The sequence below is a fragment of the Delphinapterus leucas genome, chromosome 1 (assembly GCF_059928025.1).
Source record: "Delphinapterus leucas isolate spDelLeu-1000000601 "Yukka" chromosome 1, BTC_Dleu_Yukka2, whole genome shotgun sequence".
Classification (NCBI taxonomy): Eukaryota; Metazoa; Chordata; class Mammalia; order Artiodactyla; family Monodontidae; genus Delphinapterus; species Delphinapterus leucas.
In genome coordinates this window covers 81,637,540-81,653,111 of record NC_143129.1, presented here as the reverse complement: position 1 = coordinate 81,653,111, position 15,572 = coordinate 81,637,540, and positions in this window count along the sequence as shown.

The following is a 15,572-nucleotide window of genomic DNA, read 5'->3' as shown; positions in this document are numbered from 1 at the left end:
TAGAGTTGGGCGAGTTGGACTTCAGCTCAGATCTGCTAACCAGGGAGGCCCTGCATGGCGCCCCGACGCCGGGCATCCCCCAGCCTGAAGCAAGGTGCTTGGGAAGGCTGGCGGGGTGGGTGCGGCCCACGTTCCTTCTGTTCCTTTCAAGCCCTAGAGAAGCACAGTAACTATTAGAGGCAATAGGTTATCGAGTTGACAGTTGGACAGCCAGGCGATTATGTAACTGCTGCCTGAACTTTGGCTGGGCCTTCGCAAACAGGAAATGGGTTCTCATGGCCACGGTGGGTCCTGGAGCCTCAGCTGCACAGGGAGGGCGCAGGGCGCTTACGGTTCCCCCCTTTTCTTCCACCCTCAGCCTCTTTAAACAGGCCCTGAGATCACTGATGGGGAAATGGGGAAGTGAGGGAAGAAGGACTAAACCCAGCAAAGGGAAAGTAGAGGAGATGATGAAGTCAGAGTCTCTAAGAATAACGTGATGTGTCAAAAAAAAAAAAAAAAGAAAGAAAGAGAGAAAGAAAAAAAAAAAACTTGGTGTTCTTCATCTCTAGCAAAACAAAAATGACAGGGAAGCAGTAAGTCCGCTCCAGAGTGATAATTGGGAGAAAGGAAAATTAACTTGTGAAACCACCTCCCGTGCACTAGCCCTTGCCTGCAGCACCCAGTCTTGTAGGTAAAGCAGCCTCCTTTCACTCACGAAGAAACTGAGGCTCAGAGAGGCCCAAGGCTTCTGACAGGTGGCAGAGCAGGATTTCCACCCAGGTCCGCCTGACTCTGGAGCTCACAGCTTTTCTAATCAATCCTTGGCGTTTTTGCGTTTTGTTTTGCTTCGTTTGGTTTCAGGAGGAGGAGGGTGGGGAGCAGAAGAACAGAAGGAATGTGGAAAGCTCTGATGTTTTGTTTCTTGGAAACCTCAGAACAGAGAGACTTTTTCTCGGAAAGGGGGAGAGGAGTGAGGAAGCACATGTCTACAGCTTGGAGCTGTGCGGTCTTGGTAGAGGGAGTGGTGGAGAGCCCCCCTGTGCTCTGGGAAAGACTGGGAGCATATACATCTAAGTAGCAGCCGTGGTTACCTCTGGAGAGACGCGATGGAAGAAAGGTGATGATTTTCCATTTTTTCTTTATATGCTTCTGGATTTTAAAAGATAAAAAGCATGGGGAATTCCCTGGTGGTCCAGTGGTTAGGACTCTGCGCTTTCACTGCAGTGGCCCGGGGTTCAAGCCCTGGTCAGGGAACTAAGATCCCACAGGTTGTGTGGTATGGCCAAAAAAAAAAAAAGCATATATTACTTCTGTAACCAAACCCCAAATAAAGGTGTTAAAACAAAACAAAACATATATATATTGAGAGAGAGAGAGAGAGAGGGAAAGAAAGAAAGGAAGGAAGGAAAGAAAGAAGGAAGGAAGGGAGGAAGGAAGAGAGGAAGAAAAGAAAACAGGATGGAAGATCAGTGCAGTGCAGTCAGGGCCACAGTGGGAGCCCATGCTAGGGAGAAGGACTGGCCCTGGGCCCTTCACCCAGCAGCTGTCCCACCAACCTCTCTGCCCTCTCCTTTGAAGACACACATGTGCATGGTCATTCATTCATTCAATCTCCACAAACATTTCTGGAGCCCTGTTTTGGTAGACAAAGTGGTGAACAAGACAAAGTTTCTGCCATCAAAGAGATGACATTCTAAGGGAGACAGCCAATAATCAAGTAAATGTATAAATAAATAAGATTATTTCATATAAGTGCTAAGAAGGAAGGAAGATAATGCAAGGGTGACCGAGAGTACAACATTCGAAAGGGTTGTCTGGTATATACAGGTACAGGTTTGTGTGCAAACGAACAGCATAAACAAACTAAGAACCCAGGAACACACAAACGTATACAAAAATGCCTGTAGCACATAAGGTAGCAGCCTGTGGCGGCCTGAAGCAGAACTGGCTGTACAAGTTGAAGTTTTGGCCTGCTCAGGATTTCTGAGCCCTGGCCTGCTCATTTCTCCTTGTTTTAATAGGCCAACTCCATGCCCTCAGAGGAAGAGAGTAGCGTTTACTGAGAACAAGTTACCAGGCGTCACTGGTGCCAGGCTGGGCACTGCACTCTAGCAAGCAAATGGCTCAGGCACGGCCCACAGTACACCTGGAGAGGCAAGTAGCTTTTTTCTTCATCTCACCTTAAGGAAACAAAGTTTTACTAACTCATCCAGCTGCCCACGCTCATCTCACAGCACCTCCCCATCTCTGAACAACGCTGAATTCAGAGCCTGTTGCTCAGAGCAGCAACGAACCTCAGAAAAGAGAAATAAAGAAAAAACAACAATGCCCTCTGCCAGGGCTTTCCACAAAGGGTATAATTTGAGAGAGCTTCCTCCCCACCTCAAATCCACTCAGAAATATCCTCCCTTCTGGCCTGCTGCTGATGCCTGAAACTTCACCACCAGCAGTTTATGTCTTTCTGTTATGTGATGGCCTCTTCTCACCTCTGAGCTGCAGGGATTACCCCTGGGGTGTTAAGCCGCTAGGATTTTAGCAGTGTGGTCAGATGCATGCCTCCCAGTGGGCAGTGCTGAGGAGTGGCTACTGGTCTACCGGCAAGAGCAAGGGAGATGCTAAAGAGGGGAAAGAAAGTGCTTTAAAAGCAACCGTTACCTTAACTATTTTATCCCTATCTCTTGAGAGAGAAGACAAGAATAGAAAGTGAGATAGAGAGATCTCTCTCTCTCTCATTCTGGAAAATTTCAATAAATACAAAAGTAGAGTGAATAGTATAACGAACCCACAGGTACACCATACACCTTCAATAAAGATCAGCTCATAACCCATCTTGTTTCAACTATACCTCCAAGCCTCCCTCTACCTTGGATTTTTTTTGCAGCAAACTCTAGACATTATATTATTTCTTGAATTAATATTTCAGTATGCATCCCTTCAAGATAAGAATTCTTTTTTAAAAACCACAATACCATAATCACAGGTAAACAAATTAATACACCTTTACTATTACCAAATATTAAATCAGTGTTCAAATTTCCCCCATTGTCTCGTAAGTTTTCGTTTTACAGTTTATTTGCATCAAGATCTAGACGGTCCATAACTGTCCGTTGACTTTCTCAATAAATCTCTTAGGGGCTTCCTGGGTGGCACAGTGGTTGAGAATCCACCTGCCAATGCAGGGGACACAGGTTCGAGCCTGGTCCGGGAATATCCCACACGCCGCGGAGCAACTAAGTCCATGTACCACAACTACTGAGCCCACGTGCCACAACTACTGAAGCCCGCGAGCCTAGAGCCTGTGCTCTGCAACAAGAGAAGCCACCGCAATGAGAAGCCCGTGCACCACAACAAAGAGTAGCCCCCGCTCGCCGCAACTAGAGAAAGCCCCCATGCAGCAATGAAGACCCAACGCAGCCAAAAATAAATAAATAAAATAAATTTTAAAAATGCTTAAAAAATAAATCTCTATAACCTAATCTCTTTAACCTCTGCCTACTGAAGACTTGATTTTCTGTTTAAATGAAGAGCCTGACTAGAACAGCTATTATGTGTCTTGTAATACATCTAATCTACAAGAAGAAAAGGTGAAGTGGGTTTGAAAACCAGTTATGTAGTCTAGAAAAGGTAACGTCGGTTATAGGGACACAGGTGAAAGTTTGCCATCACACTCCGCCCTCCCCTACAGCCTTCCTCCCGTGCCAGGACTGGCTCCAGAAGAGCTGAGACAAGAGCCATAAAGCCATTGCTTTAATGCAATCATCTCCACCTTTACAGAGGCCCACTTGGCTTGCACCCTTTCAGTTAAGAGCCTGGGAAGAAAGAATTGCATCATTCTTGGTTAATGGCCCAAATTAAGCCATCAACCCCCCCAATCAAGCCTTCATTTTGGGCACATTACAGTACTGTAAATAAAATATCCAAAGGAAAATAAAAGCCCTTCCATTTGAGGCTGGAAGGACCTTTGGTCCCTGGAGTCATATTCCTGAGTCACAGTTTCTCTACGAAGACTCAGGGCAGGCAGGAACAAATCCTCTCCTTCCCTTGGGAGCCCAGGGCCTCTGCTTTCTCACCTCGGCACCAAGATGCTGACTGGGAAGAAGGTAGGGGATACTTCTCCCAGTGCCCCAGAAAGACAGGAGTCCCAAGGTTTGAGGAGACGTCCGCAGTTCTACTTGGAATCAGAGGGAGGCCCTGGAAAAAGTCTCCATGCATATCCTGGATTCTCTGTCTTCCATACACCATATCTAACCTGCTGTTTCCACTAGGATCTCCCCAGGGTCACAGCCATGTGTAGAAATACTAATAATTGCTATTTGGGAAATGAATACTGTGAGAGTTCCTGTCTCAGCTTGTCAAAAGTCAACCAAAGTTTAAAAGGCAAAGTTTAAACTGAAAAACAATGATTGCTCTCAAGATCCAAAATCTCCAACAAATCAATTGGAAAAAGACAGTGCAACAGAAAAATGTGCCAAGAATATGAAAATGAAAGATAAATGGCTTTATAAACATAAAAAGAGTTACCCAATCTCATTAGTAATCAGAGAGATGCTTGTTAAAACCACAATATGACATGATTTTCAAAAATAAAAAGACTGATAATATTCAGGGTTGGAAGGAGTGTGGGGAAAAGGTCATGCTTGTATTTTACTGGCAAGAGTATAAAATGGTGAACATTTTAAGAAGGCAATTTAGCAATACCTAGCAACACTTTAAAGGGAAATCCATTTTAATGATCTGCTCTGTGGAAAGACAAGTATGCAATATAGACAAGGACACAAATATGTGAATAGAATGTTCATTGCAACATTGTTTGTAATAACAAGAAGTTGGAAACAATCAGTAGGGGAAATGGTTAAATACACTATGTAACATCAATAATATGGAACACCAAGCAGTCATAATGTACAGTTTTGTATATACTGATATGGAAGGATATCCAAGGAATATGGTCAAGGGGTAAAAAACAAAAAATAGTATAATCTCATTTAATTAAAACTATATATTAAATTAAACCATTTAATTAATTGTTTAAATTAATTTAATTTATATTAAACTAGTTTAAAGTATATATGTTTAACTTATATCTATGTATATTTATATGTTCATAAAAAAGGATTTGTAGAGATAAATCATCCTTTACTATACCAAACATACCAAATGTAACTGACAGTGGTTACCTCTGAGGACTTGGATTACAGGGAGCAATTTTTATTTTTCACATTATATATCAATCACGTTTTTTAATTTTTTAAAATAAATTTATGTATGTATTTATTTATTTTTGGCTGCATTGGGTCTTCGTTTCTGCGTGCAGGCTTTCTCTAGTTGTGGCGAGCGGGGGCCACTCTTCATTGTGGTGCGCGGGCTTCTCATTGCGGTGGCTCCTCTTGTTGCGGAGCACGGGCTCTAGGCGTGCGGGCTTCAGTAGTTGTGGCACGTGGGCTCAGTAGTTGTGGTTCGCGGGCTTAGTTGCTCTGCAGCATGTGGGATCTTCCCGAACCAGGGCTTGAACTCCAGTCCTCGGCACTGGCAGGCGGATTCTCAACCACTGTGCCACCAAGGAAGTCCCTATTTTTATTTTTTTAATTAAATTTTTTTTAAATTTGGCTGCAGCACACAGCTTGTGGGATCTTAGTTTCCCGACCAGGGATTGAACCTGCACCCTTGGCAGTGAAAGTGCCAAGTCCTAACCACTGGACTGCCAGTTATGGAGTTTTAAAAGTTTTATGGTAAGCTTGAAATACATACATAATTTAAAAATTGAAATAATGAAAGAATACAATAACACAGTTTCTTATTAGAAGAGCAAAACTTTTAAAGGTTAAAATCCAGTATTGGTGAAACAGGAGGAAAAGGGCATGCTCATTCAGGATTGGTGAGAGTACCAGTTGGTGCCTTATTAACAAAATGCAATTTGTCACTACCTATCAAAAGTTAAACTGTGTGTACCATTTTACCTAGGAATTCCACTTTTAGGATGTAGTCTAGAGACATACCTGGACAAGTAGGCAAGACACAGGTAATAATGATAATAACAACAACAGCCATCACTTATTAAATGCTTAATAAGCCCTTGGTGCTGTTTTAAGGACTTAAAGACAAAGAAAGAGACATGAACCACATGCCTCATATAAAAGCTTACCTGTGCCAGGTACTTCTCTAAGCTCTTTACATGCTCTGTGTGTGTTTTATTTATTTATTTTTAAAAATTTATTTATTTTGGGCTGCATTGGGTCTTCGTTGCTGTGTGCAGTCTTCTCACTGAGGTAGCTTCTCTTTGCTGCAGAGCACCGACTCTAGGTGCATGGGCTTCAGTAGTTGTGGCTCGGGGACTCAGTTGCTCCACGGCATGTGGGATCTTCCCGGACCAGGGTTTGAACCCGTGTCGCCTGCATTGGTAGGTGGATTCTTAACCACTGTGCCACCAGCGAAGCCCTGCTCTGTGTGTTTAATCCTCATAACAACCCTGTGAAATGAGCACTCTCATGTCCACTTGACAGATAAGGGAGTTACACATACCAAAGGGAAGTAACTTGAAAAAGTCATACGGCTAGTGAGCGGCAGAGCCCAGGAAGTGAACCCAGGCAGTTGGCGTTAGGCTCTGTGCCTGTGACTCCTACACTATAATAATGTAGTAAATCATATAATCTTCACAGCTCCTTGGGATAGGTTGTTTTTGTGTTTTATTGTTTGGGTCTGGCCAGCACATACATCTCTTTTTAAGTTTGGTGGGAGACAGAACCCACCAACAACTTCAGGAACCAAAAGGCCAGATACTCACTGTCCCAGGTCCCCTTGCACCTGGGAGCAAGCATGTGACTCGGTCTTGGACAGCCAGCTGTGCCGAAGGAGGACCATGGCACAGAGAAATAGGGACAGTGGGGAGTGTGCTTTGGTTGATGCGGGGGGCACGCAAGTGTTTGGGTAGGTAGCATGTTACAGGAGCTCCTAGGGTCCCATGATGCTGGTGGTGCCAGGGCTGCACTTGAAATTTGAGAGGCAGAAGCAGCGTTCTGAGAATGGGGTCTCAGACAAGGAAAGGCTCTCTGGCTGCTCCTGGCTGCAGTTCAGGCACATCTGTCACTGGGGCCTTATGACTCAGGGGATCCAGTGGTGCTTGACATACTGGGGTGATCTTAGAGACTGTGGCAAGCAAGTCCCAGAAGGAGAGTCCCCAGGGTGGCACAAAGCGGTGGTGAGGTCCAGCCAACTTCAGCAAGTAACAGTTCTTCTCTTGATAAATAGCTTCTTGTGAGTTTCTGGATCTCAGTAGAAACCAAACATAGGGCCAAGCCCCTTATGAACTGAGGATTATCTGATCCACCCAGCCAGCCCAGGGTCTCACAAGCCCTGGTGCTTCTCGTCTTCAAATAGAGCTGGCTGGAGCCTGATAGTATCCTGAAGGCAGAAAGGAGCCACAGAATGCCCTGGTGTGCCTTCTAGCTTGCCATACCTTGCTAAATAACCTCTCCTCCCTCAGTCCACTCCAGTGGCTTCAGGAGAAGTTAGGCATGAAGACACTGGAAACAAAAAAAAAAATTCCAGGGGACTTCCCTGGTGGTCCAGTGGTTAAGAATCTGCCTTCCGATGCAGGGGACACGGGTTCAATCCCTGGTCGGGGAACTAAGATCCCACATGCTGCGGGGCAACTAAGCCCGTGTGCCGCAACTACTGAGCCCGTGGCTCTAGAGCTCGAGCGCCACAACTAGAGAGAAGCCTGCGTGCCACAACGAAGATGCTGTGTGCCGCAACTATGACCCAATGCAGCCAAATGAATAAATAAATATTACAAAAAAAAATTCCAGCTTGGATTGCAGGAGACTGGCTCTGCACCATACGCCATCACCAGCCAGAAGTGGCTTACTATTAAGAGATTAACAGCAAGAATTCTAAATAGATAAACAAGGTCCTACTGGATAGCACAGGGAACTGTATTCAGTATCTTGTAATAACCTATAATGGAAAAGAATCTGAAAAAGAATATATATATTTATTTATTTATTTATATGTAAAACTGAATCACTTTGTTGTATACCTGAAACTAACATAACATTGTAAATTAACTATACTTCAATTTTTAAAAATGGTTAAAAAAACCCACCACAGTTAAAAAAAAAAAAGATTAATTTAAAGATTAAAGTATTTGAATTCTGGTTCCACTAGTTCCTAGCTATATGAATTTGGGCAAGTGTTTTTTTTTGTTTTGTTTTTTTTGCGGTACGCGGGCTTCTCACTGTTGTGGCCTCTCCTGTTGCGGAGCACAGGCTCCGGACGCGCAGGCTCAGCGGCCATAGCTCACGGGCCCAGCTGCTCCGCGGCATGTCGGATCTTCCAGGACGGGGGCGCGAACCCGTGTCCCCTGCATCGGCAGGCGGACTCTCAACCACTGCGCCACCAGGGAAGCCCTGGGCAAGTGTTTTAATCCCTCTGAACCTCTGTTTCCTTATCTCTAAAAGAGAGATAATAAAAATACCTAACCTCATAGGTTGCTTTAAAAATTAAATAACTTAATGTATGTAAAACTCTTCGAATGGTACATGCACTAAGTGTTCCTGTTATTATTGCGGTAACAAAGCGCTTCTGAGAAAAAGTTCTAGAGATCTATTGCACAACAACGTGAATATACTTAACACTATTGAACTGTACATTTAAAAATGGTTAAGACAGTAAATTTAACGTTATAGGTTTTTTACCACAATTTAAAAATGTTTTAACCCTTAGGAAAGCAGAAGTTTTTAACATGGAATTTTTTTTTTGATGGAGCTTTATTTATTTATTCATTTATTTATTTTGGCTGAGCCACGTGGCTTGCGGGATCTTATTTCCCCGACTAAGGATGGGACCCGGATCCCCAGCAGTGGAAGTGCGGAGACAACCACCGACCGCCAAGGAATTCCCCGGAATTTTATAAGATATTTACTTTCAAATCTAGAGACTCAGTGGTCTTTTTCTTAAATTGTACATAATTAACAAATGCCTCTTCATTGAAAAAAAAATAATAAAGCCCTTCTGAGAGATGATCCTGGAAGTTAATGGAGAAAGAAAATCCTCCAATGGGTAAAATTTCAAGTAGAATACATCATTGGCTCTTTTGCGAGAAGACACAGAGGATCTATACTGATTCATGTGCAAGGTCAGTGATTTGGCTGGGTGGACAAACTTAGATGGAACAAAATCAGAGGGTTGGGGAAAAGAGGTTTGGGAAGAAGTTTTGTGAATGGACCTCTTAGGAGGGCCCCAGAACACAAGAATATTTGTGTTTAGTAGAGCCACTCACCACAAGGTCATCTCCTTAGAGGCTGCTCCTGGTGGTCAGATGGGTAAGGTGAACCCGCTTTATGGGTGCCATTCTGTTTCTCCCTGAGACATTCTATGAACCAAACAGCTGTGGTGGCAAGGACACAGGCTGTATGTGGCCTTCACAGGATGGACCGCCTCTTACCAAGTTAGACCTAGTGGGGGCTACTGCTGAAGTTCAGCTTGGCCCACAAAAGCTACCAATTCAGCCCACCTACTTGATGAAGGGTGCTCGTGTTAGCTCTCCTCCAACAAGGAAGGGGCAGAAATTTGTTCTCTCTAGAAGGCAATTATGCATTTTAAGCCTTGGATTTATTTTCCCTACTCCCATACATCTGCCCACCCCCTACCATCTGTGGACATTCCAGATGCCTCATACGCTATCGTGGCTCCCCACACGCGTGGCTTCTGGCCAAGATCTCACTGTACAGTGAAAGAGTGTTGACAGTGTCTAGCACGTGAAGTGCTCTGCAAGTATTAGTGTAACCAAAAGTGGGGTCCAGATGCTCAGTGCTCAAAAGTCCATAAAGAGGCAAGTTGGTGGAAAGGAAAGTTTGCTTTATTTTGGAAGCTGGCAACCAGGGGCGGGGGTGGGGCGGTAGGGCGGATTCCTCCCCCCCCTCCCCTCCCCTCCCCTCCCCTCCCTCCCACCCCCACTGACAATCAGTGGGCAAGAGTTTTATAAATGTAGGGAGGGGCTACATGCAGAAACAGCACAGTCAGCTCTGACAGTCATCTTGAAATTGGTCATGCGGTGGTCTGACCAGCGTCGTCTTGATTTAAAAAAATATATTTATTATTTATTGTTGTGGCTGTGCCTGGTCTTAGTTACAGCATGTGGGATCTTTGTTGCAGCATGCATGTGGGATCTAATTCCTGGACCAGGGATCGAACCCGGGCTCCCTGCATTGGGAGAGTGGAGTCTTTACCCACTGGACAACCAGGGAAGTCCCTAGATTGTCTTAAGTACAGTTAATCTTCAGTTCCAGGGTTGGTTTGTTCCCATTTCCTTGAGGCCAATTCTTGGAACTGTGGCACCTTATGTCATGGCTGCAGTCTGGTCATCATGTAGTTAACTTCTTCCACCTGCTGGGGGTTTTAGTATCTAAAAGACAGCTCACAGGATATGGCTCTGAATGTTATCTACAGCCTTTGAGAAGGAACTAAAGGTCCTTGACTTTGCTTACGGACTAAACTATTATTGTTTTGTCCTGTTTGACTGCTTTTCTTTGCTTCTGCATTTTCTCACTTCTCTGATTAAACTTATTCTTTGGCTAAAGATTTTCTACAGACAAGAGGCAGGCGGAGGACATGGTGGGGAAGGACCATAGGGTCCTCCTCCATTTCATTAGCTCATCTAATCTTCACAGAAACCATATTAAGCTAAATACCATTATTATCTCCATTTTACAGATAAGGAAACTGAGTTACAGAGAAGTTTTATAAATGGCTCAAAGTCACAGTAGGTAAGTGAGTGGTGAGGCCAATATATGAATCCAAACAGTTTGGCTCCAGAGTCCATGTTCTTTGCCCTGGAAGGCCCATGGGAGTCATGAGTCTTATGTACTCCATCCCTCAGAAGCAGTTGGCTTTGTAGAGACTGAGTTATGGCAAAACCCTCTGAGAATGGAGTGCTGACCACAGAGTGGAGTGCAGTGTATGCTCTGAACCAGCAGCAATTCTATGGCACCATTTCTTTCTCAGCCAGGATACATGGTGGCCCCAGGAAGAGGGAAATAGAGGTGGGAGTGGGGCCTCTAACTACTACACCTAATAACCCATTCACAACATTTTTGCGTGTAGCCCCATGACTCTGGGCTTTGCTGGTTTAGAGGTTTGGTATCCCAAGGAGGTTTGCTTCCACAAAGAGGAGACACCAATAGGCCCATTGCACTGGAACGTGAGACAGAGACCTGGCCATTTGGGGCTTTTTAAGCCATTGAGTAAACAGGCAAAGAAGGGGAATAAGACGTTAGCTGGGATGATTGATCCTGATGATTTAGAGAAAATAAGGTTACTGTTACACAGCAGGGTCAGAGAGGAGCAGCGGCACGCCAGGGATATCATATACCATCATGTCCAATGGTTAAAGTTAACAGAAGACTAAACCAGCAGAAGCAAGATAACAGCTAGTTATCCTCCAGGAGTGAAGGTTTAAGTCACTCCATGAGAAAAGAACCCAACCATCTTAAGTCCTGGCTGTATAACATAGTGGTTTAGAGCCTGAGCTCGGGTACCAGACTACATGGATTTAAATCTGAGTGCTAACACATGCTGGCTGTGTATCTGTGTCTACTTTAGTTTCCACACCTGTAACATGGGGATAATAATAGTTCATATCTCAAACTTTTTTTTTTTTTTTTTCAGTACGCGGGCCTCTCAGTGTTGTGGCCTCTCCCGTTGCGGAGCACAGGCTCCAGACGCGCAGGCCCAGCGGCCATGGCTCACGGGCCCAGCCGCTCCGCGACATGTGGGATCTTCCCGAACCGGGGCACGAACCTGCGTCCCCTGCATCGGCAGGCGGACACTCAACCACTGAGCCACCAGGGAAGCCCCTCAAACGGTTATTTTGAGAATTAACACTTATAAAACACATAGAACAGGGTCTGGCATGTAGTAAACGCTCTATAAATGTTAGCTATTATTAAGACAAAGGAATGAGAAGCAACAGAGGAAAGTCATAAATACCAGTGACAGCCTCAGGCTCAGTTGCAAAAATGAGAACAGTACAGGAATGTTTATACCAGTTTTATTTGTAATAGCCAAAAACTAGTCAGAAACAATCCAGATGTTCGGCAATATGTGATTAAATAAACTGTGGAGCATATACACCATGGTAGATTGCAGCAGTAAGAAGAAATGAACTATTGCACAGAGAAAGAAACCATCAAAATGAAAAGGTAACCTACGGAATGGGAGAAGATACTTGTAAATCAACTATCTGATAAGAGGTTAATGTCCAAAATTTATAAAGAGCTCATACAACTTAACTGCAAAAACCCAAACAATCTCATTAATAAATGGGCAAAGAATCTGAATAGACATTTTTCCAAAGAAGACATACAGATGGCCAACAGGCACATGAAAAGGTGCTCAGCATCACTCATCACCAGGGAAATGCAAATCAAAAGCACAAAGAGGGCTTCCCTGGTGGCGCAGTGGTTGGGGGTCCTCCTGCTGATGCGGGGGACGCGGGTTCGTGCCCCGGTCCGGGGGGATCCCGTGCTCCGCGGCGGGAGGGACTGCGGCGGTGAGAGGCCTGCGTACAGCCAAAAAAAAAAAAAAAAAGCACAAAGAAGCGCCGGTGGGGCACAGCTACAAGTGGAGGCACGCACCACGGTCCCGGGCGGGCAGCCCTCAGCCATGGCGCGCGGCCTCCAGCTCCTGCTCCTGAGCTGCGCCTGCAGCGTGGCGCCCCCTGCCCGGGAGGTGAAGGTGGCCTGTTTGGAGGATGTGGACTTGCCTTGCACTGCCGGCTGAGACCCGCAAGTTCCCTACGCGTTCTCCTGGGCCAGGCTTACAGATGGCTGTGTAGAGAGGATGGAGGTGTCCCAGGAAGACCTGTGGTACTCTCAGCAGAGGGGCTCTTCAGCGGTCCCCAGGGAAAGGCCGTATTCCCTGAGGATCCGAAACACTACTAGCTACAACTCGGGGACCTGCAGGTACTCTCTGGGAGATCCAGAAAGGCAGAGAAAGTTAAGTGGGACCGTGATCTTGAAAGTGACAGGATGCTCTAAGGGACGCAAACAAGAGACTTTTAAGAAATACAGAGCTGACACCGTGGGGCCAAGGACACTGGCAGCAGAAGCCCTGGGAAGTACTCCTTGGCGTGAGCCTTCCCAGAGTCTGTCATTAGCCCCACCAAAGAGCCCAGGTAGACTCCAGTGTTGAGTTGCCTCAGGCAAAATAACCAACAGGGAGGGAACCCAGCCCCACCCATCAACAGTCAGGCAGATCAGAGCTCTGGTGAGCTCTGCCCACCAGAGCAACAGTCAGCTCTACACACCACCAGTCCCTCCCATCAGGAAACTTACACAAGCCTCTTAGATAGCTTCATCCACCAGAGGGCAGACAGCAGAAGCAAGAAGAACTACAATCCTGCAGCCGGTGGAACAAAAACCACATTCACAGAAAGACAGACAAGATGAAAAGGTAGAGGGCTATGTACCAGATGAAGGAACAAGATAAAAGCCCAGAAAAACAACTAAATGAAGTGGAGATAGGAAACCTTCCAGAAAAAGAATTCAGAATAATGATAGTGAAGATGATCCAGGACCTTGGAAAAAGAAAGGAGGCAAAGATCGAGAAGATGCAAGAAATGTTTAACAAAGACCTAGAAGAATTAAAGAAAAAACAAACAGAGATGAACAATACAATAACTGAAATGAAAACTACACTAGAAGGAATCAATAGCAGAATAACTGAGGCAGAAGGACAGATAAGTGATCTGGTAGACAGAATGGTGGAATTCACTGCTACGGAACAGAATAAAGAAAAAAGAATGAAAAGAAATGAAGACAGCCTAAGAAATCTCTGGGACAACATTAAATGCAACAACATTCGCATTATAGGGGTCACAGAAGGAGAACACAGAGAGAAAGGACCAGAGAAAATATTTGAAGAGATTATAGTCAAAAACTTCCCTAACATGGGAAAGGAAATAGCCACCCAAGTCCAGGAAGCGCAGTCAGTCCCATACAGGATAAACCCAAGGAGAAACACACCAAGACACATTGGCGTGTAATCAAATTGGCAAAAATTAAAGACAAAGAAAAATTATTGAAAGCAGCAAGGGAAAAACGGAAAATAACATGCAAGGGAACTCCCATAAGGTTAACAGCTGATTTCTCAGCAGAAACTCTATAAGCCAGAAGGGAGTGGCATGATATACTTAAAGTGATGAAAGGGAAGAACCTACAACCAAGATTACTCTACCTGGCAAGGATCTCATTTAGATTCGATGGAGAAATCAAAAGCTTTACAGACAAGCAAAAGCTAAGAGAGAAGAAAATACTCCAACCAAAAGACACAGGCTTTCTGAATGGATACAAGAACAAGACCCATATATATGCTGTCTACAAGAGACCCACTTCAGACCTAGGGACACATACAGACTGAAAGTGAGGGGATGGAAAAAGATATTCCATGCAAATGGAAATCAAAAGAAAGCTGGAGTAGCTATACTCATAACAGATAAAATAGACTTTAAAATAAAGACTGTTACAAGAGACAAGGAAGGACACTACAAAATGATCAAGGGATTAATCCAAGAAGAAGATATAACAATTATAAATATATATGCACCCAACATTGGAGCACCTCTATACATAAGGCAACTGCTAACAGCTCTAAAAGAGGAAATAGACAGTAACACAATAATAGTGGGGGACTTTAACACCTCACCTACACCAATGGACAGATCCTCCAAAATGAAAATAAATAAGGAAACAGAAGCTTAAATGACACAATAGACCAGATAGATTTAATTGATATCTACAGGATATTCCATCCAAAAACAGCAGATTACGCTTTCTTCTCAAGTGCGCATGGAAAATTCTCCAGGATAGATCCATCTTGGGTCACAAATCAAGCCTCAGTAAATTTAAGAAAATTGAAATCATATCAAGCAGCTCTTCTGACCACAACGCTATGAGATTATAAATGAATTACAGGGGAAAAAACGTAAAAAACACAAACACATGGAGGCTAAATAATACATTACTAAACAACCAAGAGATCACTGAAGAAATCAAAGAGGAAATCAAAAAATACCTAGAGACAAATGACAATGAAAACACGACAATCCAAAACCTATGGGATGCAGCAAAAGCAGTTCTAAAAGGGAAGTTTATAGCTATACAAGCCTACCTCAAGAAACAAGAAAAATCTCAGGTAAACAATCTAACCTTACACCTAAAGGAACTAGAGAGAGAAGAATAAACAAAACCCAAAGTTAGCAGAAGGAAAGAAATCATAAAGATCAGAGCAGAAATAAATGAAATAGAAACAAAGAAAACAATAGCAAAGATCAATAAAACTAAAAGCTGGTTCTTTGAGAAGATAAACAAAATTGATAAACCATTAGCCAGACTCATCAAAAAAAGAGGGAGAGGACTCAAATCAATAAAATTAGAAATGAAAAAGGAGAAGTTACAACAGACTCCGCAGAAATACAAAGCATCCTAAGAAACTACTACAATCAACTCTATGCCAATAAAATGGACAATCTGGAAGAAATGGAAAACTCTTAGAAAGGTATAGCCTCCCAAGACTGAACCAGGAAGAAACAGAAA